This window comes from Lactuca virosa, chromosome 2 (genome assembly GCF_052849685.1).
Source record: "Lactuca virosa cultivar CGN04683 chromosome 2, Lactuca_virosa_CGN04683_v6, whole genome shotgun sequence".
Classification (NCBI taxonomy): domain Eukaryota; kingdom Viridiplantae; phylum Streptophyta; class Magnoliopsida; order Asterales; family Asteraceae; genus Lactuca; species Lactuca virosa.
Window position 1 is genome coordinate 142,701,678 of NC_136427.1, and position 12,538 is coordinate 142,714,215.

Below are 12,538 nucleotides of genomic sequence, written 5' to 3' on the forward strand. Positions count from 1 at the left end.
TTGCATGGGTGAGAATGAAAACTAAATGCGCAAATTTAAACTATCCTAAAACAAAAGTTAGTCCTCAAAGCGTATCATTTTCAAAAATCCCACAAGCACATCGAATCAAGCTTTGTTAAACGGTTTTGTGAACAGGTCCGCCGCATTATTAGCAGTGGGAACTTGTTCCAACCGAATGAGCGAACGCTTAAAACAATCTTTGATAAAATGCACTTTGATATCGATATGCTTGGTTTTCGAGTGTTGGACAGGATTTTTAGCAATTTGAATTGCAGCCTCATTATCGCAAAAAATAGGGGTTTCTAGAAAATTCAAACCATAATCCTTGAGCTGATGTTGTATCCAGATAACTTGAGAACAACAAGAAGAAGCAGCTACGTATTTGGCCTCTGCCGTTGAGGTTGAGACTGTATGCTGTTTCTTGCACTGCCATGACACTAGCCGATCACCAAGAAATTAACATCCTCCAGACGTTGATTTCCTGTCAAGCTCACAGCCTCCGTAATTACTATCAGCAAAAGCATATAATTCAAATTCAGAATTTTTCGGATACCAAAGACCCAATTTTGGGATTCCTTTGAGATACCGAAAAATTCTTTTGACAGCAATAAGATGTGAAAGTTTAGGATTAGCCTGGTATCGTGCACATTGACAAACCGCAAACATGATGTCTGGCCTTCTTGCGGTTAGATACATCAGCGATCCGATCATCGATCGGTAGTCAGTCTGATCTACGGATTCACCTTCAATGTCTGGAGTCAACAGAGGTCTCTCGGCCATTGGCGTCAGTGCAGGTTTTGCGTCTCGAAACCCAAACTTCTCTAGCATATCTTCAACATACTTGGCTTGATGTATCAGGATTCCGGTTGAGTCTTGTTTGACCTAAAGCCCCACAAACATGGTCATTTCTCCCAGAGAGCTCATCTCGAACCCCTTCTTCATAACGCGTTCGAACTCTTTGCACGGCTTGGAACTTGTTGACCCGAAAATGATATCATTGATGTAGATTTGAAGGAGAATCTGATCGGTACCAACATGCTTAATGAACAAGGTTTGATCGATTGTTCCCCGTGAATAGCCATGTTTGAGCAAGTGCTTCGTAAGAGTTTCATACCATGCCCTTGGAGCTTGATGTAACCCGTATAAAGCCTTGTCCAACTTGTAAACGTTATTAGGAAACTTCAAGTTGACAAACCCAGGAGGTTGATCGATGTAAATTTCTTCCTTCACAGCGCCGTACAAGAAGGCAGTCTTGACATCCATCTGGTAAACTGTGAAATTCATGTAGGAAGCGTACGCAAGGAAGATGTGAATGGCCTCCAAGCGAGCTACCAGAGCATAAACTTCGGTGTAGTCAAGAACCTCAATTTGGCGAAATCCACGTACAACCAATCGAGCCTTATTTCGCACAATGACCCCTGAATCATCTTGCTTGTTTCGATAGACCCAGCGCGTGTCGAGTGACTTCTTTCCCTTAGGTAATTCAACCATCTTCCAAACCCCAAGCTTCTCATGCATAGCATCCACCCAGCTGGGCTCATTCAAACCCATTTCAACATTCTTTGGCTCTATTTGAGATATGAAGTAAGAGTAAAGACATGTATTAACATCTCCACTCTGACTCCTCATTTGAACACCGTTGCCCAGCTGACCAATGACGTTTTCAATCGGGTGATTGCGTTACAGGAAGGTTGTGAATACTGACAAATCCATCATCTGCTGAATGAACCACCTCGGAAGAACTAGAATCGTGAGAGGGGCTTGCCACAAACTCGTTAGCGATTGGCTCAGGAAAGAGCAGTTCCATAAATGTTTGAGTAACAGCGGAAGCATCTCTAGAAATGAACTCTCTTTCATCAGAAGTAAGAGGAGTGGCATCAGCATCTGGATTGGTTTGATGAAATAGAGAATCAGACAAATTACTTGGAACATATGTATCCACTGTAGGAGTCGAAGAAGACACCACTGGTGGTCTGTAAACAACTTATTCGTCCTCATCTTCAATCACAGTCTTCAAGCTAGAATAGGAACCAGATAAATCATTTGAAAACCCATTGAATTATTTGAAAAGAGATGTGTAGTCAAATAACCAATCTGGACCAAATCTAGCATCCGTCTCGTTCTCCTCCAACCAGCGCACATCGAAAGATTCTACGATCTGCTTTGTTTTCTTATTGTAGACTTTGTACTCCGTGCGAGCAACATACCCCACAAAGTAATAATCATCGGCTTTGGAGTTGAATTTGGGGTGGGATTCCGGATGAAGGAGGGTGCAAGGACAGCCAAAAATACGAAAATGACTGACAAATGGTTTGTGACCATACAGAATTTCGTACGGGGTCTTCATCTGAGCTTTTTTGATCAAGACACGATTTTGGACATAGCACGCCGTGTTGATCGCCTCGGCCTAAAAGAAAACCGGAAGTTTGGAGTCACATAACATTGTTCTTGCAGCGTCTTTTAACGTTCGATTTCTCCGCTCAGCAACACCATTTTGTTGCGGTGTGTGAGCAGCAGTATATTGACGCACGATCCCTTTTTCCGAACAAAAATGATCAAGGACAACATTCTTGAATTCCGTCCCGTTATCAGTTTTAAGCGCCTTCACCCGATGGTTGCTTTGGTTTTCTATCATCAAAATAAACTTCATAATCAAGTCAGTGACCCCGACCTTGTTGGACAGGAAGAAGACTCACGTGAATCGCGAGAAATCATCGATCACAACTAGACAATATGAATTTTTGTTGATGCTGAGGACGTTGACCGGACCAAATAAGTCCATATGTAACAATTGGAGCACCTGGTTGATTGAATTAACCTGTTTCGGCAAATGTGGTTTTCTGTGACGTTTTCCTTGAGCGCAAGCCACACATTTTTCAAACGTGATGAAGTCTTTGATAGGAAGCCCGCGCACTAGATCATTCTTTGCAAGTCGATTCAAGTTCTTCGCATTAGCATGTCCGAGCCGACGATGCCACAACATATCATTGTGCTGGGAAACTTTTGAGAAGAGGCAAGTGACTTGTTCAGGAAGATTGTTATTCATGTCAATGATATATGCATTTCCGTCCCGTTTTGATTTTACGAGAATCCATTCATCCGGGATAACAATGACTGGCTTTAAAATTAGACATTCTTTATCGGTGAAATGTGTTGAGTATCCCTTGTCACATATTTGAGAAACGCTCAACAAACTGTGCTTCAACTCGGTCGCATAGTTTACATTCTCAAAACTTAGCACTCCATTTGAAACTGTTCTCCTTTGAGTGATCTTTCCTCCTTCACCTCCCGCAAAGGAAACGTATCCCCCATTAAATGTTTGAATGTCATGCAGTTGGGAGATGTCTCTTGTCATGTGCCTGGAACAACCGCTGTCGACATACCAATGTCTGGCGACATTCCTCCGCAGTTGTTCCTGCACAATGAGCGGGATTATTTAGATTTGAGAACCCATGTCATTACTGTCCTGGGTGTACCCTTGACTTTGACAAATTTATCCTTTTGATTTTTCAAATTTTCATTAATATCAGAAACACTTTCAGAGGATGAAGATGATCGAACAACTGTAGATATGGGCATCCACTGGTAGTTAGGTTTTAAAGTATTCACAGGTGAATTAGAAACATTTTTCCTTTTCTTTGAGCGTTTAGATTTTCGGCTACAATTAGTCGAAGATCCAAAGGCACCCTTTGACGAAATTGACCTTGGCTCAGCTGCAGTCGATTTCGGCAAAGTACCTGTGGCTGGTTTAGAGAAAACCTGTTTGTTCGATTTAAGATCAGCCATTTTCTTATTATTATAAATTTTTCGATCATTTTCACGAATACGAGATCTTGAGGACTTTCTCGTTAGAGACCTTCCTTGAGACTCGTTTTCTTTCCTCGGTGTTGAAAAATGCACAAATGCTCTGTTGGAACAATTTCGAGCAATGTGGCCGACAGTGGAATACGAGTTTACATTATTGATCTCCCGTTGTTTGTCATCAAGATCACATGCTTTGATGATGGCCATGGTTTCAGCCAGACTAATCCGGTTAAGATCTTTTGTTTTCTTGATGACAGAAACATTCATCTCCTATGCCTTTGGAAGAGAATTCAACAATTTCTTGTTAATTTCAGATCTTGGCACCGAGATCCCAGCCGAACTCATTTCAGTAGTCAAAGTGATGAATCGTTGAAGTTGAGCTTCCATGGTTTCTCCAAGAACTTGGTTAAACATATTGAACTTTTGTCTCAGCATATCTTGGCGACTCTGTTTCATATCCTCATTTCTTTCAAAAACATCAATTAATGCTTCCCACAGTGCCTTTGCAGACGTGTATTCACGAAAACCCTGAGCAATTTCCGGTGACAAAGCCATAGTAAGTGTAGCCAGTGCCTTTTCTTGCTGTTCAACCTTTTTAAAATTTGTTTCAGAGTAATTGTCAATATCCTTGTCAATGACATCTCCATTTTTGAGTGTTGTTGTGATCCGGACAGGTCCTTTTAAGATGCTTCTCCAGATTTTGAATTCTTTCATCTTAATGTACTTTTCCATTCGATATTTCCATTCTGGAAATCCTTCAGCGGACAATAGGTGAGGAATTCGAGTAGTGGTTCCCATGATAGTGTCCAATTCTTGATGAGCATTCAAAGTTTGTGAATCCATAATTTTTGTTTTTTTAATTGATTAAACAAACAAGCTAAGAAGAAAAATATTAAAATCTTCAAATAATCAATAATGGGTTTACGGCCGTAATGGGTTCACAGCCGTACACCCTTCACGGCTGTACACAACGTTCACGGCCATACACGGTTAATGAAGAAATTTTCACGGTCAATGAAGGGAACACGGTCAGTGAAAGGGATTACGGTCGAAAATGCAGTTCACGGTCAAAAGGACTTTGATTGGTTCACGGCCGTAAAAGCTTCAACAAAGTGTACTGTAAATACTTAGAACAACCAATTCCAAGCATATTTTGATCCCAACAGCTTTGAAAGTCGATCAAAAAACAAGTATCCAACAAATATACTCGAAATAACCACAGTAATAAAGAGGAACTTGTAGCCGTAAACACCAATCACTTGAAGGATTACGTAACCGTAAACACTAATCATGAGTTTGACACTAGATAGGCTCTGATACCAATTGTAAGGTCCTAAATATGAGGATCCAAACCAGTGATCAAACAAATAGAAATCAAACAAAGTAAGAACGGAGTAGAAGAAGGAATAAAACAAGCATGCACACGTTTATATCGCAAAAACGTCTAGTACACCTTTGATACACACTAGGCCGTGAACAGACTGACCAACTCGCTAACCCCTACATAAGACTGACAGACCCCTATATATATCAATAAGCCAACCGCAAACGGGGTTCACGATCGTGAACACCCTTACAACCGCAAACACTAACACAAAGGAGCTACAAACACCCTGAATCTACCAAGACACATATACTCTATGAATGACTAGCCCAAACCACATAGATGTGACCTTTCATTTTGTATAAAACTCTTAAGACTCTTAAGCTTTATGTTCTTATCAAAATATGAACATAAAGAGAGCATAAGAAAGAGTGTGATCTTCAAGTCTTCAACTAAAACTAGAGAGAAACACACATACATACATACTTACGATTTTTGCATCAGTGGTAAAAGAGATATGAAAGCCTCACTTTATATAGAAAATCTTTGGTCCATAAGTTCTTAACACTTTAAGAACCCATGCCCCTGAAGCCTATGTGTTCCCCATACTTCAAGCCATGCCTTTCTTTTAAATAAATTAATGAAAAGACCATCGCTCCTTATTTTAATCATATTGTCCATGCTTGTCCTTTTAAAGGAGTGTTCTTTTAATTAAAAAAATGAAAAACCATACTCTCTTTTGTCTATCCATATTTCTAAAATATGAAGGCAAACGAAGACAAAAGCCTTTTATATTTTATAAACCAAGTTTATAAAATATAAACTTCAACTTTTTGGTAAAAGACAAAAGAATTTATCTAGTCGAAAATGTTGTGCATGATTTATTCATTCATACCATATGAATTATATATAATGTTACTTGCTTATGAAAATTATTATTTCCTAGAAATAAATAATTTCCAATTTAATTATAAGATTTTATTGAATATTTATTAAAATTAATTTCTAATAAATAATTAACTATATCAAGTTGTTGTTAGTGTGACCCATTAGTATCACACTTAATTAACAATATTACTTTAATATGATTCATGATCATCCTAGATCTTTCAAAAAGGTCATCCTAAGCAAAACTGGAAGGGAAAATCTCATGCAGGGTCATCTAGTAATGGCCCTAAAGGAAAGTACAGTTATGAGCATCCACCCTCTTCTGATCCCAAAGAGGCTATATATTTTTACTACAACGACAAGGGGCATTGGAAATAAACCTCACCGAAGTATCTGCAAGATATCAAAGATGGAAAAGTGAAGCCAACTTCTTTAGGTATATACACTATTTCATATAATAACTCATCATCTTCTCATTCTTAGGTCCTTGATACAGGATGTGGCTTTCACATTTATTCTGATTTTCAGGTTCTAATAAGAACTGAGGAGGTGGAGCATGGCAGAATGAACTTAATAATGGGGAATAGGCGATCTTCACCTATCACCAAGATTAGAGTTTATAGTCTAGTGCTTAGTAATGGGGTTAGTTTAGATTAAAGAAATGGTTGCTACTCGTCAGAAATGACACGTAACATTATTTAATTTGATGCATTTAATTTTCAGACAAAGTTTCATATATTCTTTTAATGATTTGAATGGTTCTATTTATGCTTATAAAAATGGTGTTTTTTATTTTGAACCTTTACCTTGTGATGGTGTGTATAAAACTGTGATGTGTGTAAACAATTTAGGTAATAGTGTATTTCAAATTGATTCATCTAATCGTATAGACAAAGCATGCTTATGACATTGTCATATTGGACACATCAACAAGAAACGCATCACCCAACTCCAAAAGGATGGAGTCTTGGAATCATTTGACCTAAGGTCAGATGATGCATGAGAATCTTGTCTTTTGGGTAAGATGACAAAATCACCATTCACTGGATCTTGTGAAAGAGGTGAAGGTTTGTTGGACCTCATACACACAGATGTGTGTGGGCCCTTCATATCATCCACAAGTGATGCTAATCGATTCTATGTGACTTTTCATTGAAGATTATATCAGATAAGGCTATATCTACTTAATCAAGCCTAAGTAAAAAACCATTGAGAAATTCAAAGAGTTTAAACATGAAGTCGAGAATCAATTCGGCAAGAAGATAAAGATTTTCCGATCAGATAGAGGCAGAGAGTATCTTAGTATCGAGTTCCATGACTACCTCAAGGAATGTGGAATAGTTTCACAATTGACCCCTCCTAGGACACCACAACTTAATGGTGTGGCTGAGTGGAGCAATCGAACCTTGTTGGACATGGTTCGTTCCATGATGAGTTGAGCTTCTCTTCCAATTTCGTTATGGGGGTATGCCTTAGAGACTGTCTCCAATATTCTTATTCTTGTCCCAACTAAGAAGGTTGCTAAAACACCTCATGAGATGTGGACAGGGAAAGTTCCCTCGTTAGCACATATCAAGGTTTGGGGTTGTGAAGTTTTTGTTAAACTTGAATCTCAAAGTAAGAGATGTATTTTCATTGGCACCCCACAGAAGTCCTTTGGATATTTGTTCTACAGACCTAGTGAGGATGTGGTCTTTGTAGTATGAAGATGATTCTTTCGCGAGAGACAGCTTATATGCACAGAGGACATTGGGAGTACCATTCACCTTGAAGAGATTCAAGAGTCAAACGATGAATGAACCTCTAAAGTCACTAGGGTTCAACCAGAGGAAGAGATTCCAGTTGAACTAGTTGAAAATTCATTGCCTCTTCATCACTCTAGTAGAGTTAGCATGCCACCTGAGTTCTATGGTTTCCATATAACTACAAATGCTAATATTTTTATCATTGATAGTACACTGGTAAATTTGGATGAACCAACTAACTATAAGGAAGCAATGGTAGGCCTTGAGGCAGCCAAATGGAAAAGGGGTTGATGGACAGCGAGGTCAAGTCCATGTATGACAACCAAGTTTGGAATTTGGTTGATCAACAACCTGGTCAGAACACAGTTGGTTGCAAATGGATCTTCAATAAGAAGACCGACATGGATGGTAATGTGCACACATTTAAAGCTTGACTGGTTGCCAAGGGCTTTACTCAAACCCCAAGAATTGACTATTTTAGTAGGTAGCAGTAAATGCATGAAACTTAGATCCTTAGAGTGCATGAACACATAGGATTATTGTTATGTTTTTATTATACATGATTGCGTGTTTAGATGCATAGAAAACCCAATAATATGGTGCTCCAATTAAAATAAAGGTTCTATTCTAGAAGTACATGTGTTGTTTCATCATAATTATTTTTCTTTGTATTTCTTTATGCCTGATTAAATCTGCGTGGTTTCTTCTGATTTTGAACAACAAGTATTCTACACTCCAACATACATGTATACATACACATACAGAAACACATGCATACGCATACACATATATAGGCATATACATACACACATATATACATATAAACATATACATATAAATGCCATACATACATACATATACACACATGCATACACATACATAAACATACATACACACATATATAAACATATACATACACACATATCTACATATAAAGACGCATAGATACATAAAAATTCATACATACGCATACATAAATACATACACACACACACACACACACATATATATATATATATATATATATATATATATATATATATATATATATATATATATATATATATATATATATATATATATATATATAACATGCATACATATGAAAAAATAAACACATACATATACATAGATACATACCAATCAGACACAACACAAGAAAATATATGTTATATGTAATTACCAACATATTTCCTATAGATTTTTTTAAAATTTTCATTTTTCAGTGGTCAAACATTGTTTTTTTGGCTTCATTTATTAGAACGTTGTTATACATAAAATACTTTATTTTCATAAAATATAATAAAAGTAAGATAATAATAATGATAATAACTATGATAATAATAATATTGATGATGATGATGATGATGATGATGATGATGATGATTCAAATAACTCGCGCAGTACAGAATCAAAAACATAATAACGAATATTAATTTTAAATAATTATAATTTTATTAATAATATTATTATTTATAAGATTACGATAGAACTAAGAATTATAATATTAATGATAATAGGTAAAATTTCCAAAACGTTAATTTAAACTTGCAACCGGCCAACCCCAAAATTTAATAAATCTCGTTATCCTTCTGTAAAATATGCTTAGGTTTACGTATTACTACCGAGTTTCATTTAAGGAGAAAAAGGAAAAGAAGAAGGAAGAATTGGAAAAATCTTGGCTCCCAAGTTTCATTTACGGAGAGAAGGGAAGGGAAAGGAAAAGAAAATTTAAGTTAATTTTCCTTATAAACTATCCTCCCAAATCCGAAGGAAATAGAGATAAAGGAAAGAATGATCAATTCCTTTCTTTTATTTTCTTTAGTGAACTCGGGACGGAACATTAGAATTTCGGTCTCACATCCCTTTTTATTCGTGTATGCTCTCATGTCAGCCCCCTCCCCTAATCGTTGTCATTTGCCATTGCCATCCTTGTGTAGCCACATGACATCGTCGATTGTCGCATCCCACACTATCGTACTTACATACCATTTTTATTTTGAAGTTTTTTCTTCTCTTTTTTCCGAGTTCTTACAAAAATTCCTTTAATTTGCTACTTGTTTGCTGCTACTGATTTGCTACTTTATTTTTCTTCCTACTTTCTAGATTTCTTATAAAAATTCCAATTTTCTAATGTCGTTGTCCTATTATCATGATGTGTAATCTGATTAATTATGAATGGTATGCTATAGTCCTAATTGGGATCCCTAAAATATTAATATTTCTCTAGTAATCCAGGATATTAGTTAAGATTTGATAAAATATTCTAATGTAGCATTGCGATGGTTATGAATTAAGATAATCAAAGGTATTAAGTAATGTGGATGAACTATACATTAATTTTCAAAGTTTATTTATGCCTCTATTGTAATTTTAAACTCTTTTCCTTATATGAGTTGCCATTTATCTACACATTGGATGGAATGATTGAGTACTTTGGCTGAATTGTACATGCACATAAAGTCAAACATGTTCAATGTGTATTGTAAATAAGATTTGGATGAATCATAATTAAAATTCTTTTATAGATGCTAAAACATGAGATTTTCTTCTCTTCATTTGATATGCAAGTTCCTAGTCTTTTTGAATTCTATTGTTAAGATGCATATATGTTTCTTTGAATATCATTTAGGTAATGGACAGTGCAAGACCTCGCCACCACTACTCCGACAAGAACCGCGTACTGCTACATTTTTCTGTTACTAACTCTTTATTTTGACTAAGGTAACATTCGGTTCCTTCCCATTTTGCTTTAATTATTATCAATCAGTGCATAAGGAACATGCTTAACATCCATTTTCGCAAAGAGGCTACACTTTATATATGTTTTACCATCTTTGTGTAAACAAGTATTTGGTTGAATAAAGTTTTTATTACTGAGTAAATATTTTCTTATATAATTAAGTAGTACTATTATGGTTAAGAAGTATATAAGTTACAGATAAGAGTATGAACTGATGTATATGGTGCACATTCCATGTCTTAAAGATGTAAGACTTATCAGGTTTGCGTAGTTTCAAGCATATTCCACTTAGAAGTCTCTGTTGAGAGAAAAACTTGAGACACACTTGAACAAACGTTAGAACAAGTATAGTTGCAGAATAATTTATCTCAAAGGATCTAAAAGCTCAACAATAATAATAAGTTAACGAGTTAGATAATTAGAGAGTTAGTTGCAGAAATGTAAGGAAATATAAATGACAGCAGGTGTTATATCAAGTATACACATAAGTTGATTCTTAACAAAGAATGCATTCAGACCAAGTTAGTAAGTGAGATCAACTTAGTGATTAAGTCACGAATGACTTGCTCCGAAAAGAGATAATAATCAGTTATATTCAACTGAACTTTGAGAGTAAGAAAGAGATGAGAGTAATATCAAGATATAAGATTCAAGATGCGTAATCAGAGAGATGTGTGTTTTGAATAAGAAAGATTGAGCTCTATATATAGAGACTCAAATATTACATTGGTTCAACTATCTAAGCATAGTCATGCAAGGCATACTGGATAATAGAGAGTTTTCTAACAAAAGTAGATAAAGAGTTAAACTAAGACAGCTAGATAGGGAACTGCGGATGATGATGACTTCGGATGGGGTTGCTGAACAGAGTTGACTGCGAATCTTTGAAGGCTGCGGTAGACCAAGTTTAAGAGGGTCACTTTTATGATTCAAAAATTTCCCCCTAAGTGACCTCTTTAACTTCTCTTCAGTTATCAAGTTTTAGAAACTTGATGAGTATCCACCAAAACTTTCTGACATTCTCCAACCAGGTGATTCTCCTTAAAATTTCGAACTTGACTTCGGCAGTTGTGTGTTTTGCCTTTTGAACTGCGGTACGACAAACTTCAAGTTGCTTCCTTGTGAGATGATTCATGGCAGTCATAGGAATGAAATATTTGGTTTCATTGAGCTTTTGCTTAAAAATGACTCCAAGATCAGGGAAGTTTGTTGCACCCAAAGATCTTTCTTGATAACCTTTAATAAGCATCGGCGCAGGATCAAGTGGTGGTAGATCGAACTTTTTGGCCAGGGCAGGGTGAATGTCTGCATCAATTTTTGCGAAGTCACAGACAGTTTCCCTTAGAAATGTGCTTGCCCTTTCAAGTGCTATCTTCATCTTCTGATACTTTTCGGATTTGTTTTAGAAATGTGCTTGGGTGCGGATATAGTCCTGATTACTTCTTGTAAGAGTATACTGGATAAAGTCAGCTTTCATGAATTTTCGGGGCTTAAAGTTCTTGACTGCGGATGGTCTATCATTAGACCAAATTTTCTCTATCATGTTTAGCATGGAATAGATTGAGTCTTTCGAATTCCATGGGCAGTCTCTTGTGATCAGGTAAGCTGCGGTCAAACTGCTCAAATACAGTGAAGTATTTTGCATTGGGGGAGATTGGAATATCCCAGTAACCGTCAGATGGGGGTTCAGCATAAGTAAGATAGGGTTTATAGTCATCATCCAACAATCTTCGGTGGGGATTGATCCAAGAATTGACTAAGGATTCATCCATGGTGATGTCGAATCCGTTTTCTCTCCAGATAAGCTCAGCAAATTTGGCTGCTTTCCAATCGGCTTTCTTTTGTTTTGTTGCGAGAGAGTCATTGGAATGTTCGGATGACATGTTGGATGCTAGGTTCTTGAAGTGGGGAGGAGTCTTCGGTCGCTCAGGAGAAGGATTAGATTCTTGAATGATTTCCTGTTGCGGTGGTGACTGATGTTGCGGTTGAGTCTGATGGCTTAGATTCTTGTGAGGAGATGGTTGCGGTGAGGGA